At 40.3% G+C, this 19,441-nt stretch overlaps 1 protein-coding gene across 3 annotated transcripts in view; it reads right to left on the bottom strand.

Annotated features, from left to right (window-relative positions):
• CELF2 (CUGBP Elav-like family member 2) overlaps positions 1 to 19,441 on the bottom strand; it is a gene marked incomplete at both ends in the record, with an annotated part of 372,062 nt that overhangs the window by 258,265 nt on the left and 94,356 nt on the right. The gene's annotated exons all lie outside the window — the stretch shown is intronic.

Raw genomic sequence — 19,441 nt, 5'->3', positions numbered from 1 at the left:
GCTCTTTCTGGGGCTCTGGAGCGGCAGCTGGAGCTCTTCTCGCTCTCTCCCTCCTTCCCTTCCCTGTTCAAGGCTGAGTGGCTTTATGGGACCTGCCAGCTCGCATCAGAGAGACCGGGGAGTATTAGCGCAAGCACCTGGGGATCTTCTTCAAGTTTGCAGTTTTTCTTGGCAATTTTAACCCCTGCAAAACACAAGTCCAAAATCCCTCTAATTTTAACCCCTCCAAACCACAACTCAGTTACCAAGTAACTGCGTTTGCGTTAACGCAGACCCTTACGCTTGGCTTTGGCAGAGCTCTCGCGGAGGGGAAGGGGTGTTGCATTATTCGGCGATGTACTCACTGCCTATGTGTGAAGGGGACTGTAGCGTGACACTGATTTCAGGGAAACAGCCTCTTTGGCCCTTCTTGGGGGATCCACCATGTAATGTGTAGAAACAGGCTGTGGTCTGCCCAGCTGCCAAGGCAGTCAGAGAGAGGTTTATTTTCACATCTTGGTTTCGACTTCTGCTGGGTAAATCTTTAAACCATGCAGCTACTTGTGAGGCAGCAGGTTTTTTGGCTTTGTTTTTTTTTTTTTTTTAAATCTACATCAGATACTTGAGTAGGTGCTTATTTAGTAGACTGAAAAAGTCAACAAGACCGTCATGATTTTTTTCAGCGAAGGCTTCTCTGCACTGCTGGGGCAGTAAAATGCATCTTAAAAATGATTGCCTTTTCCTCTGAGGTCCTGTTAACATAAGAACATGCAAAACTCAATAAACACGAGTTCTCCGAAATGGACAAATTGTCAAAAAGCCCAGGAGGAGTCAAATACACTGAGCTAGAAATAGATGTAGACCTCAAAACTTGAATTCAAACTTTCATAGACTTCTGGCTATGTCTGTGGTTGGTCTGAGCCTCTTTTCCTATGCTATATATTACTGTCTTAAAATATACTGCTACAATATCTTGATGCAGTGCTACTGCTTCTAATTCCTTGACAGAGGTTGGCATTTAGGGGCTTGATCTTTTTGGTAAACTTGATCCTGGGAATGAAGGCAAAGAGGGAGCAGTCACCAGTATAAATATACTGATAGCAAGATCTTGCCGTTCTGATAGTAGCTGTAATCTTCTATTAAGGTCATAAATTGTTTGCAACAGAAACCATCCTTTTGTTCTACACTTTTTGTTGAGCACTGTGAGACCTTTGGATTAGTTGCAGCCATTCTGATATAATATTTGTCAAATGACCAAAAGGCAGATTAAAAAACAAACCTAGGTATAACCTGCTTTTAAGGATGTAGAGAGAAAGAGCTGCAGACAGTAGTTTAAGTAACATGGATATCATCACACACATCATGAAGGACCGCAAGTCAAGAGAAGACAGGTTTCAATTTACTTTCCTTTTCATCTGCAAAACATGACTGGGATTCTAGTTGCTCTTGTAATAAAAAATAATAAATCATTTTAATGATTAGCAATTCAAACCGATTCCATGTTAAAATGTCATGCTCCAAGGTCAACTGAGACAACATAGCTTGTACTTCGTGCTAAAAATATCTAACAGTCATGGAAGGCATCCAGGAAAATACTCAGCCAACATGACAAATCCCATACCTCCTGCCCCAAATACTAAATCCATTACTACCATTTCAGGCATGGCCACCAGCACTCCTGATTCCTCTTCCTTCACCGTTCGTCTCCACATGACTTTTGCCCAGCATAATTCACCGTGACGCCTGGGCTGCTCCAGACCCGTTTCGCGCTCGTGAGTGATGTATGAGAAGAGGCAAATACCAGGGTATGCTACAGAATATACAGCTGAACGAGAAGTGTCAAACAGTCTGATAAACCGCTACAGTTTTCCAAAAATATGGCAGGGATCAACATCGTAAGACACTACCAGCTGAGGGAACAAAGCTTTCTTTTCAGGCTGGAGTAGAATGGCTCACACAGAGCCCTTTGGTGGGGAATCAATGGGCTTCTGTTGGGCAGCTCCGTGCAGTTGCAAGTTCTTGATCATTTCTGTACTTAGAAGGAAGGCAAAGCAGCAGCAATAGGAAATAAAGTGAAGCATTATGGAAGGACTCATCTCGGCCAAAGGAATAGATAAAGAAAAAGAAAATAAAGCCCACAAAGCGGTAACACAGACAGACAAAAAGAACCTATGTTTTCTATCACACATAATGAAACGTCTGACAGAACAACATCTGCAGAGGGATCACAGCTGCTCAGGATAAGAGGGAATATGAGTATTATTTTTCAATTTTAAGATGCACTAAGCAGGAGTGCCTTTAAAATAATATGGCTAAAGGGAAGATTAAACCAGATGCACAGGGCTATCTGGCTTCTTTCAAGATGAAAGTCCAGCTGTGGAGTTTAAATTCAACATTTAACATGAAAATTGATTGTAGATTCATAACTGATACGTATATATTGCAGAATTTTTTGCACAAATTATATACTGTGGAAATTGAATAGATTTGTTCCCCAGTATTTAACGTAAACCCAAGACTTCTAAGTATGGCCTATGAGATTGCTAAACTAATTATGTGATGTTGCAAATCCTTGAAAGGCCACAGGAATACCAATCATTTACAGAGCAAAATAATCAAAACTTCTGTGGCAAACCAGTAACAATGAGCAATTTATGTCAATTAAAAATATGCCTTCGGCTCTCTACTTATACTTCAGGTTATTCTACGACCATTTCATTTGCTTACAGTATTTTTAAAATAGTCAGAGGCCCAAAACACAATGGCATTTTGCTACACTAAAGCAATACTACCAGCCAAGCAACGAACTACATTTCATGACAGAGAAACGGTGGACGAGTGTCTAGGACAACAGCCCAAAAATCATGAGTGCAGTCATGAGAGGAATAGAAAGCCTTGATTCATTTTCCCATTTCACCAGTCGTCCCTGTGTCAGATCTTATGCAAGCCAATTAACCTCTTGCTCACATCTCCATCTTTAAAATGGAAAAAGCCAATAAACTCCAGAGCAGTGTGACGATAACACAGAATACTAAAAGCTATATAAACCAGTGTATTATTGTGAGTCGCACAAACATTTAAAATACATCTTCTCCTCACAAAAGCGACTTGCAGTCTAAGTCTCGGTTATCTGCTGTTCTGTGCAGTTATTTAGGCTCAAATCACATTTGTTTTGTATAGGTGTGAAAAGTTACTCCTTAATCTGATAGCATTTTACTGTTTTAGGTGGCTAAATCCCACCTTTGAAGCTGAGCAATTAGTCTAAGCTAGTCATCTAGGGTTTCTCTATTGCCAGTGAGGAGAGATTAGTTAAGCTGAAGAGCATTACCATCTCTCTCCATTGACTACAAAGGGATTAGGTCCCTAACTTTTAGATACATACATTAGGTCAGATGAATCCCACCTGCATGCCTGAAGCGAAGGTGAGAAGTCCCACGTTTCTGTTCCAGCATCCCCAGCGTGTGTCCCTGTGCTCCACAGCCCTGCCAGTGCGCCCGGCGTGCGGCGACCGCTGTGCAAGTGCAGCTCAGCTACCGCAAGCGTGTCTGGCGCTTCCAGGTGTAGCTGTAACCTGCCTGCAGGACCTCTACAGCAATGAAGTTGTAGCTAGGCAAGACTACCAGGTCTGAAGGAGACCTATACGTTACGCCTATGCAAAGTTTGAAGTAGAAAGGAAATTGGCCTCAGCTTCAGAAGTGGAGTAAGTGGAGTCTTTCCGGTGAAAGAGGAAGTGGATGGTTCATTTAGTTATCTCCTCCTAAAATCTCCTAGAAAAATGGTCAACTCATCGCTGGCAGCCCTTAAGTTACTAGAAAACGTGGAGCACGAGACCAGGTGTTGCTAGAGCCGGGGTACTCTGGACCACTTCGCTGGTGAATGTGAATTCCAAGAAATGCACTATAGCTCGGCAGGCTGTGTCTCATTAGGCTTCACCTCTGCTCTTACTGTGGTTTTTGTTTGTTTTTATCTAGAACAAATTATTGCATATTTGTCTATTTCCTCTTTTGATTCGTTTTTTCTTTATACAGCCTTTAAGATAGCCATACATGGCAGATCAAATTTGGTCCCAAACTCCAGCAATCTGGCATCTAAGATATTACTTTCATCAGGAGAGCAGTAACCATGTGATATTAGACAGTCCTGCATTTGCTGTTTGCATTATGCATGTACACACGGGTGGAGCAGTTTCCTTACTGTTAGAGGCTGTGAAAACACAAGACGCAGAGACACAGTTCCTCACCAATAAGTATCTTAATACAATTTCGGGGTAAAACCATACTGATCAGTTGTAGAGGCAGTTGCACGTGTGCAGACCACTCTGTCTTCAGGACAGATGCTAACTCTCTACGCGTTGCGTGCGTTCATCATACCCACAGTATCTGCGGGTGCCATCTCTCTGCGCAGGAAAAGGCAAATTATTTTCAAGTTCCTGCAGTAGAGATGCAGCAAATAATTGTTTTTTTGGTTTACGCAGGCAACAAAAACAGTGTAACATTTGCTCACAACTCTTTTTGCCTCTTCTGTTAGATCTTTTAGATTATATGCCTGGCTTTCCTATCTGAGTTATGGGGTAGTAATTACTTATAGACCTACAGGTCTATCTGGGTGATGCAAGAGGTCCTTTCTAGCTTTACTTTTTCACCTGGGAGCATCCCCGGAGCATCACGAAAATGAGCGAGCACAGGCAGAAAACATAGAAGTACAAAATGTTGAATAAATACTGAAGATTAATATTTGGGCAGTGGGGGAGTAAAAAGTTTCGTATTCAAAGCATACAGCAAGACTGGTACCCACTGCTTCTCTCTGTTAGAAAAGGCGTGTGCTGCCTCCCTCTAGCACTCAGCAGCCCTGACTCAGTGCGTCTCAGCATCTGGAAGACAGAGGCACCAGAAGGACCCCTTCCACCCTCATTTATTTAAACCACGTGCTCTGGTGCTTCCCCCACCCTCGATAGGGAAGGGGCAAAAATTGCAGCTTGTGCAAATCACAAATTCTAACACATAAACACACATCAGTGTGCTTTTTAAAGACAATACATCACTTACAACTGGCCAGGTTGTGATTGCAGACTCTACAAAGCAAATAATTTGTTTGGAAAGATCTACACGTCATGAGAACATCTGGCCTCCAACTAAAGGGAAGGAGGAGAAAGCTGATCAAAAGAGCAAAGAGAAACAGAGGAGGCAACAGAGCACCAGATCTGAGAGAAAGAGAGAGAAAAGAAAGGAGAGAGAGAACAAACACAGCTGGTTATAGAATAATTTATTTTCTGCTTTAATTTAAAGTCTATTTAAGGTATAAGTAGAACCTGCTCTGTCTAAACAGGAATATCTTTATTTTACAACTGTAGTAATGCCAAGATCGTCACTTTTAGATGTACCATATGGAATATCAAAGACCTTGTGTTCTTGTAAGCACAATCTAAAGGAGTGAACTTGCACAATATATACAAATCTATAAACTGTATATTAACAGATATGAACAAATGTGAAAAGTGTTAATAATTACAGAAGAGAATTTAATGGCTAATCCTCTTTAGTTAAAATTAGAAATAGAGCCACATTTAACAGTTCTATCAAGCCTATTTGAAAATGATCTTATGGCGCTCTATGCAGAAGGTTCATTTCACACATCCATGAAGTGCATCCAACGCTAGGGAATAATGTGGATATTTAAAAACAAGATATCACTAGAGAGAGTGACATTCAACAGAACCTCATGTACAAGTGAAAATGAGGGAGGAGTTTAATTTCTTGCATCTGGGGGCTAGATGAGTGGATGCATCTACCAAGAGAACCTTTAGCAATGAACATGAGGTGGTAAGTGGACCTTACTCTGTGATAAGCGGACCTTACTCGTGCACTGTCCAGCATGAAATGTAGGCTTATTAGAACAACTCATGACCCATCGAGTCACCTAGGTAGATAATGTGGCACTGTCCTATATGGAAAGGAAACAAACTGAAAGTTGTATAATTCAAATCACATTAAGTGATCTTTGGTTGCAAATACTGATTGAGAACTCTTGATTCGTCATCTGATAATATTGAGTCAGACTTTGAAAAAAGGACTATTTTCAGAATATATGTTTCCTTTTACATATGCTTTGGAGGGAAGGAAATGGATCAATTTCTATTGCCATAAAAATAAAACTAATAACTACAAATTAATCTTTATTATTTTATAAATTAATTAGCACAAACACTGTTTCAGCAGCTTTTACCCTCCCTAATTAATTTTATTGCACGATAGGAAAAAAAAAAAATCACATCACCTTTTTAATACTTCAAACTCTCTACCGAACATTTTTTTCCAAAGGATACTCTTCCTTTCTCTCTTCCTTTTTGTGTCTTTAAAAATCTATTAGCATTGATTAAAAAGAAAGACCTGGTATATAAAACTTCAGTTAGATTTACTACACAATACATTTTTCTTTGACCTCTCTCATGTCATCTAACACTTGACAATTTTGTGCAAGATGTTAAAAACTGGGTAGTGATTTTTGGTGATTCTTGATTTGTAGGGAGGAGGAAATAAATCAGACCCTGTGAAAACACTCAGAAGATGGATGCATTTGAAAACCCATGATGAAAAACCTGGGCAAGCTGGAGTTCTAGGTTAAAGGATTCCTTAAAATGTCACAGTACAAGTTTCTGAAAAGAAAAGTATCAAGTTTGAATTTGCTTTTATTAGTCTGTCATGTAACTTAAAAATTAAACATACCTTTTTTTTTAACAGTGAGCTAACTAGGGAAAACATTGCTTAAGGATATCTTGACACTCTGCAGTGTCAAGATGTCTTCCTAAAGCTATGGAAGCAGCATGAGAAGTAGGGTAAGTCCACTTGCAGATAGTTATTTGCCATGTCAGGTAGACTTTTCCCACTAGCTTGAATGTTTTAGTGGATGATGTGAGTGTGTCTTAAGCCACAAAGGGATGAAGGCTCAAACAAAACCAAGGTATCTGATAAAGATATGATCCCAGTTTGTGAACAAATTGGATCCTAATTCTGAGTCCCAAAGTGACCGCACTTTGCATGACCAAACTCTTTGTATAGCCAGTTCTTTCAGACTTGCTTTAGCCTGATTAATGCCACTTAACTTTGGGCAGTTAACAAAGAAGCCCAAAGGCGTAGTCACCTTCCACTTCCTCTAACAGTCAATAGAGAAAACCAGTTTTTCCCCCTAGTATTCCAATTCAACCCATCACGGATCTTCCTTTGACTAGGCAAGAAGCACAGGTGAACTAGGGTCAACCTCAGCATCTCATTTAAGCATAAATAACTGGATGAGAGGTCTCCATGTCTACTTTGTCCACAGATTCTGTTTCCAGAAGACTATTTAGGCAATGGGTGCAAACCCAGCAATGACATGCTCTCTTGACATGGGCTGTGCAATGCTGCCCACGTTTCTTTCTAATCCTGGTATGACAAAGGTATACATGGACTACAGATGTACTTGTGGCATCTCCAACGTGCCTTAAGATTATCTTCTGGAAAAAAACAGGTAACAAATGAGACTCACTTTCAGACACCTTCCATGCCCCACAGCTGGTAAATGCTTTTTATTCAAAGAAAATTCTTCTCCCAAGTAACTAGTGATAGGACAAGAGGAAATGGCCTCAAGTTGCGCCAGGGGAGGTTTAGATTGGATATTAGGAAAAATTTCTTCACTGAGAGGGTGGTCAGGCATTGGAACAGGCTGCCCAGGGAGGTGGTGGAGTCGCCATCCCTGGAAGTGTTCAAAAAACGTGTGGATGTGGCGCTTCAGGACATGGTTTAGGGGACATGGTGATTCTGGATTAATGGTTGGACTTGATGATCTTAAAGGTCCTTTCCAACCTAGTGATTCTGTGATTCTGTGAAAATGGTGTAAGAACAGCTGTATGCATCTTATCTACCCCCTTACCATAGCCAAACACCAGCAGACTCCTCAGCATCTCATTTCCCATAACCAGATGCTCAGATACTACTCGTCAAAAACCGTTTATGTCTCTCCAGTGGGGGATTTGTCGCAACACTTACCATGTCGCTAGCACCAAACGCTCATGGAGCCCCAGAAGACTCTATGAGATGAAATGGTAGTAGAGGGAAAGGCCGGAGGGCCAAAGGGGTGCACGAGGACATCAGTTGTTTACCTGAATCTCTCCCACTTCAGAGCTCAGTAAGGTAATACAGGGAAGCTGCACAGAAATCTGTGCTTTTTGGATATCTGTTCTTGAACCATTTGGCCAATGCGTGCTCAGCGCACACAACCTTGTGGGGCCTCATCCATGTTCAGCCAGACACAGCACGTCACGGTACAGCCCTTCAGTACTAGCAGTGTGTTCAATGCTTCACCAAAACCTGTGCTCTGATCTTTACAAGTGCCGAGAAGTCTGTTAAAACATTTACATATTGCAACATTAAATGCTTGGTAAATCGCCACATCTTTTTGTGTCTTCCCAAATTCACGTCATTCATCTTTCTTCTGCAAGGCCAAACCCTGCAAAACTTGCTGAATGCACTTAACTCCAAATTAACACCGTATAAATACAGTTCCTCCTTTCTTCTCATATGCTGTTATATGTAAAATCTACACCCAAAGTTAATTTACTGCTGACCTTGTGCTGATTAATGCAAATTAAATTACTTGCTAATTGCCCCAAATGGTTTGCGTGCAGCCCAGAAATCAGTTCTTTTTGCTGGTGGTAAAAGACATTTGTGATTTTTTACACAATGGTTGCATTAAGACATTGTTAGTCTTGCAGCATCTTCAAAAATCAGATTTTTTTTAAGCACCTTTTAGAAAGCAAGAAAAAATAACCTAAAAAAGCATTAGTAAGTTCTGATCCAGTCTTGCAGAAACCTCACTTCTACCTCGTGGGAGGAATTTTATGGTTCGTTCAGAGCTCAAGCTCCAAGATGCATTTTACAAAACCTTGAGCCAGTTTTGTTAAACCCATCACTCCCTAATCCCCTTGTGCTTGTCAGCAGAGTACACAGGCACTTGATTTTGGATGTCTGATTTGATAAGGAGCGGGGTTAGAAGGGAGGGAAGCAGGGACTGCTATTTTAGATAGAACGTACAATATTCTTGCAATTCAAGACAGAACAAGAAATTATTTCAAACAGTGACACTGGGCAGAGAAGCTCTTATAAAGGGCTGTGTATTGGGTTTCAGGATGTCATCATTGTTTCAACACTGAGTCTGAATCCCAGCCATCAGACCTGATACATGACGGTTTGCTGGAGCTCTAGTTGGCAATTGGCATGAGGATCAAATGCAACAGCAGGTAGAGCTTTGCTCCTCAGCAGTCCCTGGAGTGCCTGACATTGACAGTACAAATGCATTTTGCATTTATGTCCAGCAGCGGGGATAAAACTTGATTTATGTCATGAGGAGGTTAGAGAAAAAAAGAACCCCGAATGTGGTGTTCTCCAAGAGAACAAGTGATTCCTTCCTCACACGCTCTGCTGCAGAGAGTAGTCACACTCCAGCCCATACTTTATCCCTAAGTAGGTAAACAAGATTATGCCCATTTTATAGAAGAAGCAGTGACAGAAGTTAAATGAATGGCCCAAATTTACACATGCAGTGTAAGGTAGAGCTGAACACAGATTTTGCTGAGAGAAGAACCATGCACTCAGATATTACGCCCACCTGAGCACTCAAGTCTAGAGAGGATCTGAGTCCTTTCTGCCCCATTCACGGGCTATAGATGCCCAGACAAAAAGGCACACCCCAGCTGCTCCCAATGCTCCCAGCCACACAAAACACCCTTACCCTGACAACAAAACATGAGACCTGGCATAAACCAGCCCAACTTCCACAATACCAAAGCCTATAAACATTAGACCATAGAAAGGACAAGGGAGGTTGAACTCACACACCGCTGTCATTCCTATTCTAGTCATCCAAAGACTGATCAAGTAGATGAACTGATAAAAAGATGACATATCTATATTTGGTGACCCTTAACTGACCTGTTGTCTGAGAAATATTCAGTTGTTTGGTTTTTATTAGTCTTTTCCATTATTGTTCCACTCCTAACTGATGCTATTTCTCCCTTTCTCCTCTAATACCCATGTCCCTGTCTGGCCTGATTTTGTTAGCAGACCTTCTTTCTTAGATATTCTTGACTTTGACTTCTACTACAAGCTGAGGCTGCCAAAATCCCAGCCCCCCTGCCGTAGAGACAGTACAATGCACTCAGTTTTAACCGAGTTTTTTAACTCAGTTTTAACATGAGTTCAAAGTCAGTGTTTAGGAAGCTTAATAACCGATACCTGAGCATGTAAATCTCCTCAGTTCAGAGACGAGAGTGTGACCACCACCAACATGAGTTCTGCTCCACAATACCAACCCTAAGGGGCCTGTGCTGTTGAGTAATAAAAGTATTCCTTCTCCGAAGTCTCTTATGAGCAGAGATTGTCATGTCACACTGTTAAATTATGTGTGATGGATCTGTCGTTAGGATTACTCTGTAGAAGAGACAGCTTGGAGGCTGCCAGATTCATTAAACATCTTCAGTGGGACTTCGTGGGGGCCTTTCACTTACCCTGAACAAACAACAAACACACCCTTTGTGCTCAAGAACAAAGGGAGTTTTTGCACTTTTGTTTGATGTCAGTCACAACTGGAGATTAAAGCTTCTGCTCTGTGGATTTCAAAGTTGTCTCCCCCCTCCAGAGCTGCTCCTCTCACTGTTTGCTAGGCACTTCAAAAAGGTTTACAGCTAAAAAACCCCAAACAGAACAATATTAATAACAATCAGCTTCAGAAGCGCTACGTATTTTTGGCATTTGAATGCATTTCACTCGTAGATATGACTGAGGAAACGAAGTGCAGGAGTAACATATGCGGGAACTGTGTTTTTCTTAACCACTTTGCATCGGGGACTGGAAAACTGGATTTGTAAACAGGAGTTTCTGTGTTAAGACTGAAGCACAGCACACTCTCAGCCACTGAAAAAGATGTAGCTCAGCCCAGCTGAATCTGGAGTTGGGGAAGAAGAATAGTTTGTTTTCCTAACAAAGGATGCAAATGGAGGAGCTTGTATTAAGCCTGCACAAACACCAAGTCATGGCTTCTCTTGCAGTCTCCATGCCCTGATGCGAGTGAGAGATGGACGTTCCTTGGTATGTACTCCAGATTGCTTGGGTTTGGATGCCTTTTCTGAAATCTGTAGTATATATCTGTGAACACCCATCTTTCAGATGAGGAATCCAAAATGAATCAGGATCATTTCTAGAAGAAGGTTTGACCTCTTGTCATCTCAGGGACAACCCAACACACATTCCCACGTAACAGGGCACCCTAGCAAGAGTCCACCTCCTGTACATGTCACTTCAGTATCTCTAAAGAGAAACAAGGCGAGCTGCTATAAAAGCTGCAAAAATAAGAACAGGTATGGTCTGATTCAGGAAAGAAACGAGTGACCATGAGGAAATCAAAAGATCTCTCTGGAATATGGCAAGGAGCACCCAAACATAATGCTTTGATTGTATGAGATCCTCTTTCTTCCCTCTGATCTGCAGAGTCTAATACTTTAAAGTCTCATCTGGGAGGCAGAGGTTAGCAACCATCTCTCCTCCCCTAACAGTCTGTAGCAGTTTAATCCAGCCTGACTCATCCCAACCTGTGAAGACAGGTTTTTGCTTTGCTTGATTGTCCTTCTCTGCACCTGTAGCTACAGAAGTCAATTAGTCAGAAAACAGAATATAAACTAAACAAAAGGTCACATTCTCGTATATAAATCCTTCGGTGCTGTCAAAGGATGGATGGGACCACTCTGAATATAAGAGTCTTCCCCTTCAGCCAAGATGTCAAACATCAGACGGCAGAACAAGAAGGTGAGAAAGAGCCACAAGAATGAAGACTGATGGAAAATACTTTTCAAAGTAAAGGACTATGTGTTTCTACAGCTTACCTGTGCAAGACAGTGAAGATTTTAGTGCTGCTGGATGGAAACTCTCTTTGGATGGCTGCACGAGTCTGAATTTATGTTTCTTATAATTCTATCACAATCCATCAGTAAGAAAAAAATACCTCTGTTTTCCACTTAAAATAATAGATTTCATGAAACTTTTTTTTTCTCAAAATCAACTTTCTGTACTGCATTTGCACTAGGTGCCTATTCAATCTTCTAGACCTTCCTCATGTTGACACCCCACACCCCTATATTTATTTCTTGCACAGCTGAGCCATATGATTTGGTACACCAGATGCCAGAGCATGGCTGAAGGGACAGCGTACAAAAAAGTGTGCAGCAATTTAAAATGTGCCAAACCAGAGGTTAACAGAAGCACGCATGTGGATTTGATTTCTCATTTAAAGCCCTTTCTGTTCCAGTCATGTTTAGAAGTGTTGAAAATGTCAACAAATTGTGATATTTGGAATTTGTTCTGGGGTCTAATACAGCTCTTACACAACTCTTTCAAGAAATATCATAGGAAGTTTTATAGACTCAAACTGTTTAGGGATGATTGGGCAAACCTTATGATTTGGACATGATTTTTGCTTGCCAGTTCTTGCAGTGATCCATCTGATGGCACCCAAGTATCTTATTTAAAGCATCTGGGTTTTCTGATGACGCTATGTACAGAACGTATTTCAAGTTCTTCATGTTTGACCAGTTAAGAGAAGACTGTAAATTTAACAGTTACTCACAGGCCCACCTTGTTACCCTTGCTTAGTAGTTCCAGTATGAAATGATCTAATTATTGCAAGCAGCAGTAAACATGGCTAAATCCTCAATTTTGTGTCAGCATACTCTCCTTTGGACATAAATTATGCAGAAAACCTCACCTAAAGTTATGCACTGATGGGGATTGGTAGCGCGGTGCTTCAATGCACAGAAGCCTCATCATTAGTATTAGGTTTGCTTTAAATAATGAAACGAAAATAAAAATATTTCCCAGAGGACAGAAACCGTAAAGATGTAAAGTTGTAGTGTGGGCAAGAAAACAAGCTGTGTAGTTCAGAGCATCTTCATAAGCATTAAGCAAGCAGCCAGGGGATGTACTCAAAGAGTTGCTATTCCACAAGAGCTTTCCTATTCACCCTTTCTGTGTAGTTTAATATTAGAGTATGTCGAAGCTCAATGCTACAATCTAAGGCAGTGTTACAATATGCAGATCACTCACGCACTGCAGACTTCTTACTGTACCAAAACCTCTTCATCTCCTTATTTCAAGTTCATAAAGCTACATCAAGAGGGAGAGGGAGGAATTTAGGAATGGTACCACTTCCCCAGAGCAGCTGTTACAGGTATTGCGCTAGGGAATGTGCCTAAACCCAAGTTGCCCACTGATGGCAATCCAGGGAAGACGGATGGCACGTGGAAGAAAGGAACGACAGCACGTGCCGCGAGTGTCGCGTCCTGACAAAGTGAAGATGCAGCCAAGGGGGAGCTTACAGAGCTGGTAGGAAGGAAACGCTCTGAGACCCCACCATCTGAATGCTTACTGGGGTGGAAGTACAGTAGTGCTAGTAGAGACATTTTGCAAGAAAATGTTTTCCAGGACCATGTATGATTTCTCTCATTAGCTTTGTCAGCTCTCATTGCTTCAACCCCACTGCACCGCTAACCCGTGAGCACATGATACTCACACAGAATAGATGAAGGCTGGCACCCCAAAACCAAGTTCTGCATATCACAAATGCTTGAGTAGCCTTCAAAGATTGCCAGGTGACTCCCTCTGGGCTGAAATGCCTACAGCTAGAGGGCATCCAGCTGCTCTCTGCTTTATCAACTCTCAGGGCTGAAAAATAAATACTTGCCAAGTTTAAGCGCCTGGATGGAGGAGGCACAGTGCAAGGAAATAAGTAGACAACAGCACAGCATGGGAAGTCCAGTTCGTGGTCTCCATGCCAGGCAGAATAAAATACATCCCATGCTTTTCCAGAGCATGACGTTCATACACCACGAATCAGTTGAAGAAGTCAAAGGGTTCTGGCCTTAAGCAAAGGGTTGTCCAACATTTTATAATAGTAAAGAATCTATTCCATATTCTACCCAGCACAGTTCAACTTCACTTCACTGAAAAGTTCTTTGAAGCCCTTGACCTCTACTTTCTGAAACAGAAGAAGAGTAGGAAAACATATGTTCAAAGCAGATTATGATATTCAGCTGCTCCTAGGAAATTCTCTATGCAGCACCAGCAGATCAAATTATTTTCATTATATCATTTGGTCACAAAGAACAGTGACATAATTAGGGAGCTAAATAGAAACAGTTTCCTTCTGGTAAATTTGCTGTAGCTAATTTTGTTAATAAGACTGATAATTGTTTTACGCTCATTCAATATGTTAAGTTTACCTAATACTAAACCCAATCAGAACCTTTAAATTAATTTTTGTTTCATTTCTAAAAGAATCAATGTCATTATTAATCATAAAAGGAGTGCCGAGTCAGAGGATGATAAATCTCCTTTGGGCTTATTTGACTTTCATATTTATGGTTTGGATAAGGTTATTATGAAAGAATTTTCAAGAAATGATTGAGGAGGAAAGGGAGAACAGTGAGCTAGGAAATAATACGCTTGAATGCTGTGCTACTATCCACTTCAGCAGAACGTATACAAACAGTTTGATTTCTTTAAATTCTGCAGACTTAAGCATGGCAAAAGTGTTCAAAATAAAACAAACTTCCCAGACTGCCAGGTTACAGAGCCCTAAAACATACAATTTTCAAACCAATATGTTTGCGAGTGGATTTACAAGAAAACAGGAGAGGAGATCTGGGGCATAGAACTGAGAGGGTTTTGCATGCCTGGCACTGGTGTTTTTGTTTTTAAAGCATCAGAAAATGCATTCGCTCAGACTACGGTTGCCTTTGTTGCATTTCTAACTTCACTGCAAAGCTTACAACACAGCGGCTATTTTAGCTCCACCTCTACAACTCAATACATGGTAATGCGGTGAAACGTCCTAGATAAATGTGTCCAATTTTCACAAAGCCAGTGTTACCCACATCGCTTTCTACATGCTTTGACAGGATAAGGTCAATGCCCATTGGCTGTGCAAGGAACGGAGAATGTCATCGGTGTTGCTATTGTCATAGTAACGTTCCTACTCAGCTTTGGGAGGTGGCAGTCCTTGGTCACCGTGTGGAGGAGCAGCACGCTCACATGCTCCCCGTTACCTCTGTGTATTAGAAGGCAGGACGAGCAGTATTTTCAGTTTAAGTGCAGTGCTATATTTTACTGTTGTCTTGAAAGGGAGAGCACATGGTATGTTATGCTGAGATGTTGGTAATTGGAGTTTTTTTACCTAGAACTTATCATGCCTTCTACCTAAAAGGATTTTAATAAAACCTGAAAGCCAAACAAGCTTGAACGTGGATCTGAATTCTGCCTGTATCTTCCTTCAGTTACTAATCTCCCAAACTTTGAGATCCACTGAAGTGTGCACAAATTTTCTTCTGTATCCATCTGCCTGACCACTGTACCCACAGAAACAAATCAACAAAACCTAGAAACCCCCTCAACACAGTCTGTTACAACTGCCCACCATCAAACACCAAATAAATGCTTTTTTTAACATATATGATGGAACACATTTCACTGATAAAATACACAAAACTTGAACAATTAAAACAGAAATAACTTCAATGAGTCTTACAAAGGCATCTTTTGTCTTTCCTCATATGTTTTAAGAGACAAACCTATCAAAAGAAAATGTTATGATAATGTATTATCATGCTGAGTTAATTGTCAATTGCAAGTTACTTAAGTGTACTTTAATGGTACATTTAAAGCCTTATTTTCAACTCTAATAGCTATTAATGGTAGGAAGAGAAAATGAAACCAATTTTCCCTAACTTAAAGTGGAGCTCCGTTAAGCATAAGTGAACAAAGTTCTAAATATAACAAATTCTTTAGGTATTTCAGCTACTGAGAACCCACACTGTCCATATTTCAGTCGAGCTACATACAGCGCTTATATAAGATCATGCAGTATCGAGTATGTCCGCGTTAGAGAAGTTGGATTCAGTTCTTCAAAAACATCATTCTCAAAGACTGAGATTGCTGAAGTGAAGGGAGAATGACATTCCCAAAGAACTAATTCAGTATGAAAAACCAAGGAGACATGAAACCTGGTTTTCAAGGATTCCTGTCTCCACAGACGGAGAACAGTGTTTCATAGATCATTGACCTTATGGACACAAAACCACATATAGCTTAAAAATTCCTAACAACATTCAAAACATCTACAGTTAAACTCAAGAAAATATTTTTGGGTGACAGAATTTCCATCCCCAAATAATTTCAATTTACTTCTATTGCTCTACTACACTTTTCAACACATATCTGCTCCCTCTCCATCCAAATGAGTGGATTTTGCCAGTCTTCTGCGATTTAAAAAATATTATGGTCTTGGTTCATCTGTTGTCCCGTGAGTCAAGCAATATGACCAATTTAAAACAGAAAAATCATTAACCTAGTTGGTACCTTCTGTCCTGGAGATGCCATGAGTGTGAACAACTTATTGCAAGGTGTTTGCTGGTTATTCTAGAATATACCTTCTTTCCTAACTCATAAATCAAAATATATAAGATTAAAACTTTTATGAGAAACAGCATAGATGACAGCATGACATCTTCCACACTTTCCCATGCTAGTCTTTTAAACCTGATAATTTTATTCAGGTATTTAAGTGTGAAATAATTTCATAATAAAACACACAGAGAAAACCGCTAGTAATGTGAAAATTGTCTATTGTCAGTCATTACAGGTTCAGTAACTTTCCTTTAAACGACAAAAAAAAAATTGTACTTTCATTACTGGTTTGCTTCTTGCATTAACACTTCTGAAACAGGCCTATGAAACCTAATTCCTTCCTATTCCATTTTCATTAAGAAAAAAAATCGCAAGTCATCTTCTCTACCTTGGGAGCAAGGTACGCATTAGGAAAAGCTGTTTCACTCAGTCATCAGGTTTCAATATACTTAAATTAAGTGACTCCTAAATCTTACAACTATATACTTTTCTTCAGAAAAGTCACTCGAAAGAGAGAGATTTTTAATGCTAGAGATGCTGCAACGTTAAATCTCCTTTGTGACTATTTTGTTGTGCCTGATTCCAGAAATGGGGTATGAACCTACCAAATGTCAACACGTGTTCTTGTTTATGGATTTTTAAGGCTAAATATTTTTTTTTGCTTTTATGGCATTTAAAAGCAACCTTCATATAGCGTCAGATAAGCTTTACGACCAAATGTCTCTACATCTACACATCTGAAAGAACATATGTTTAGTTGTTTGTTGCTGCCCTCTAAACGAAAAACATAAATAGAAACCTGTGGTAGAGTCCCTCGCTTATTTTTAAAAAAACTTCTAAAAAGAAGGTAAACTCTTCTGAACTTGAACAATCCTACCACATGCACGTGTAATGGCACATGCTGGAGGCAACAGCGCTTGGATGAAACAGCAAATAATGAATGTGATTCCTAGAAGTAGGGACATCTCCATGTGTTTTTTTCTCAGGAATAGGACTCTGGTGCTGACTACTCTTCTCATGTAAAAGATGACAATATTCTTGGTGTATGTCCTCCCAGTGTTCATTCACATGAATGGAGTAGATAGTAGTCAAGCACAAGACTTCCAGCATTAGCTCCTAATTTGCCCTGATGTTGTAAGGAAGGTCCCACCTGAGCAAGAATTTGAAATTTGGATGTTCATGTTAAAAAACTGATGGTTTTGTTAACCGAGTTTTCCAGGTCCGTTTGGACTCTCACTGAGGTGAGGCTGCAAAAAAATGGCGCAAAACTGAAATGCCCTTTCCCATGGGCATCTTTAGTAAAAGGAGAATGATTTATACAATCTCAAGACAAAGCAGAGTTCCCACTCACGTTCAAGCCCTTGCCAAAGAGCTGCAGTTTTTCACTAGTGGAGTGAAAGAACAGAAGAGAGGAAGGAGGAAATTATATGCTGTGTAAACAAATACTCTACCTGAAGGGGAATAAAAAAAGCACCAAAACTGTAGTCAAATATTTACACTTGTGAAGATTCAGGCAAAACATCAAATCACGTCGTACTGTTAAGAGCCCCGCTCTTTTCCTCTCTATTCTTTCTTCTTTGCGTCCTCCTGTATGTGCTCTTCTGCTGCTTCTCTCTGCATCAAGAGCTGAAGCTACAAAGAAAGGTCATCTACAAAGCCACAGAGATGGAGCTGGTGGCGGGCTGGCTGGGGACCCAAGGATGGCCAAGGATCATCCTTGTGGAAGGATGTGCTAGCTGTGCTGAACCATCTGTGAAATCCATCATGTTCCTAAAAACAGATCAAAAATTTTGGGGTTCCTAGGTCTTTCTTTCCTGCTCGTATGTCTTATAAAATGATTTAAGTTTTTGGGAAACCTCATCATTCTTTTAAAGTAAATATTTTGTAAGATCAGACTGATTTTTTCATTGGATTTTGTTTTGCCTGGAAAATTAATTCCCAAATCTTTGGCATTATGTCAGGTTGCATATTGACTAGACACTTACTGCAGAAAAGGTCTGGAAAGAAGGCGCCCAAAATACTACAGAGTTTTCTTAAGCTCGTTCTATATAGTGTCTGTGTGTCTGATAATCACAATAGCACACTTTCCTGCCTGTGTCTGTGTCTACCACCTAGCTTCATAGCAATTGCCCCTCAGCTGGGGGAAAAAAAGAAGCAAACAACATGGCATTATTATTATTTTAACTCAAAGGCACTAAAATCAATATTTTATGGTAACAGTGTCAAACCATCCTTGACAGAGCGTTATATCCTCCTGACAAAACTAGCAGCATTATTTTAAAATTGCCAAAAGAATTTGTTCTGGATATGTTTTGGGGAAATAGAAGAGTAAACAAGTATTTTCAGTTGTTTTCCATCACAATCTATTTATTTTCCTTATCACTGCTACTTTTAAAAACATGACCAAACAATTAAAACTCTCAAAAGAATATATTTAGAAGACTGTCACATAAGAAGATGACATCTTACAGAAAGGGACTTCTCTGTATATTCAGCTAATTGATAGTTTCCATACCACCAAGTCTGTCTGTGTGTTTTATTCTGAAACAAAAACTAATTTCGTAATAAGCAGCTAAGGCTAGAAATGAGTTTCTATGGGTCACACTTAATCCCTTTTCATCTCTCACCAAATCAATCACTTGCTTCAAAAAATACTTAATTGCCAAAACAAAACAATTAGCAATATCAAACAAAGCATTTTCTTTCCGCACTCTCTCTCTGGTTCATCAACATTCATCCGCCTGCCTCACGGATTTTCAGATGCTCCGACCGTCCACTCCTGTTAAAGATCAATGAAAGCAACAACCACTGAGAAGATCTGAAAATCAGGCCCAACTGGGCAGCCCTGATTAGTGGATACTTCTGAAATAGTGCGTGTTCCAAAAGAGTTTCACGGGAACCATGTGCTGCACAGTTGCCACACTTTAAAAAAAAGAGTTGGGGTTTTTTTACCTTTTTTTTTTTTTTTTTAAGTAAAGGAG

This window comes from Phaethon aethereus, assembly GCF_964289735.1.
Source record: "Phaethon aethereus genome assembly, chromosome: 1".
Taxonomy (NCBI): domain Eukaryota; kingdom Metazoa; phylum Chordata; class Aves; order Phaethontiformes; family Phaethontidae; genus Phaethon; species Phaethon aethereus.
Note: the sequence above shows the minus strand (reverse complement) of the source record. Positions and strands in the feature narration are given on the sequence as shown.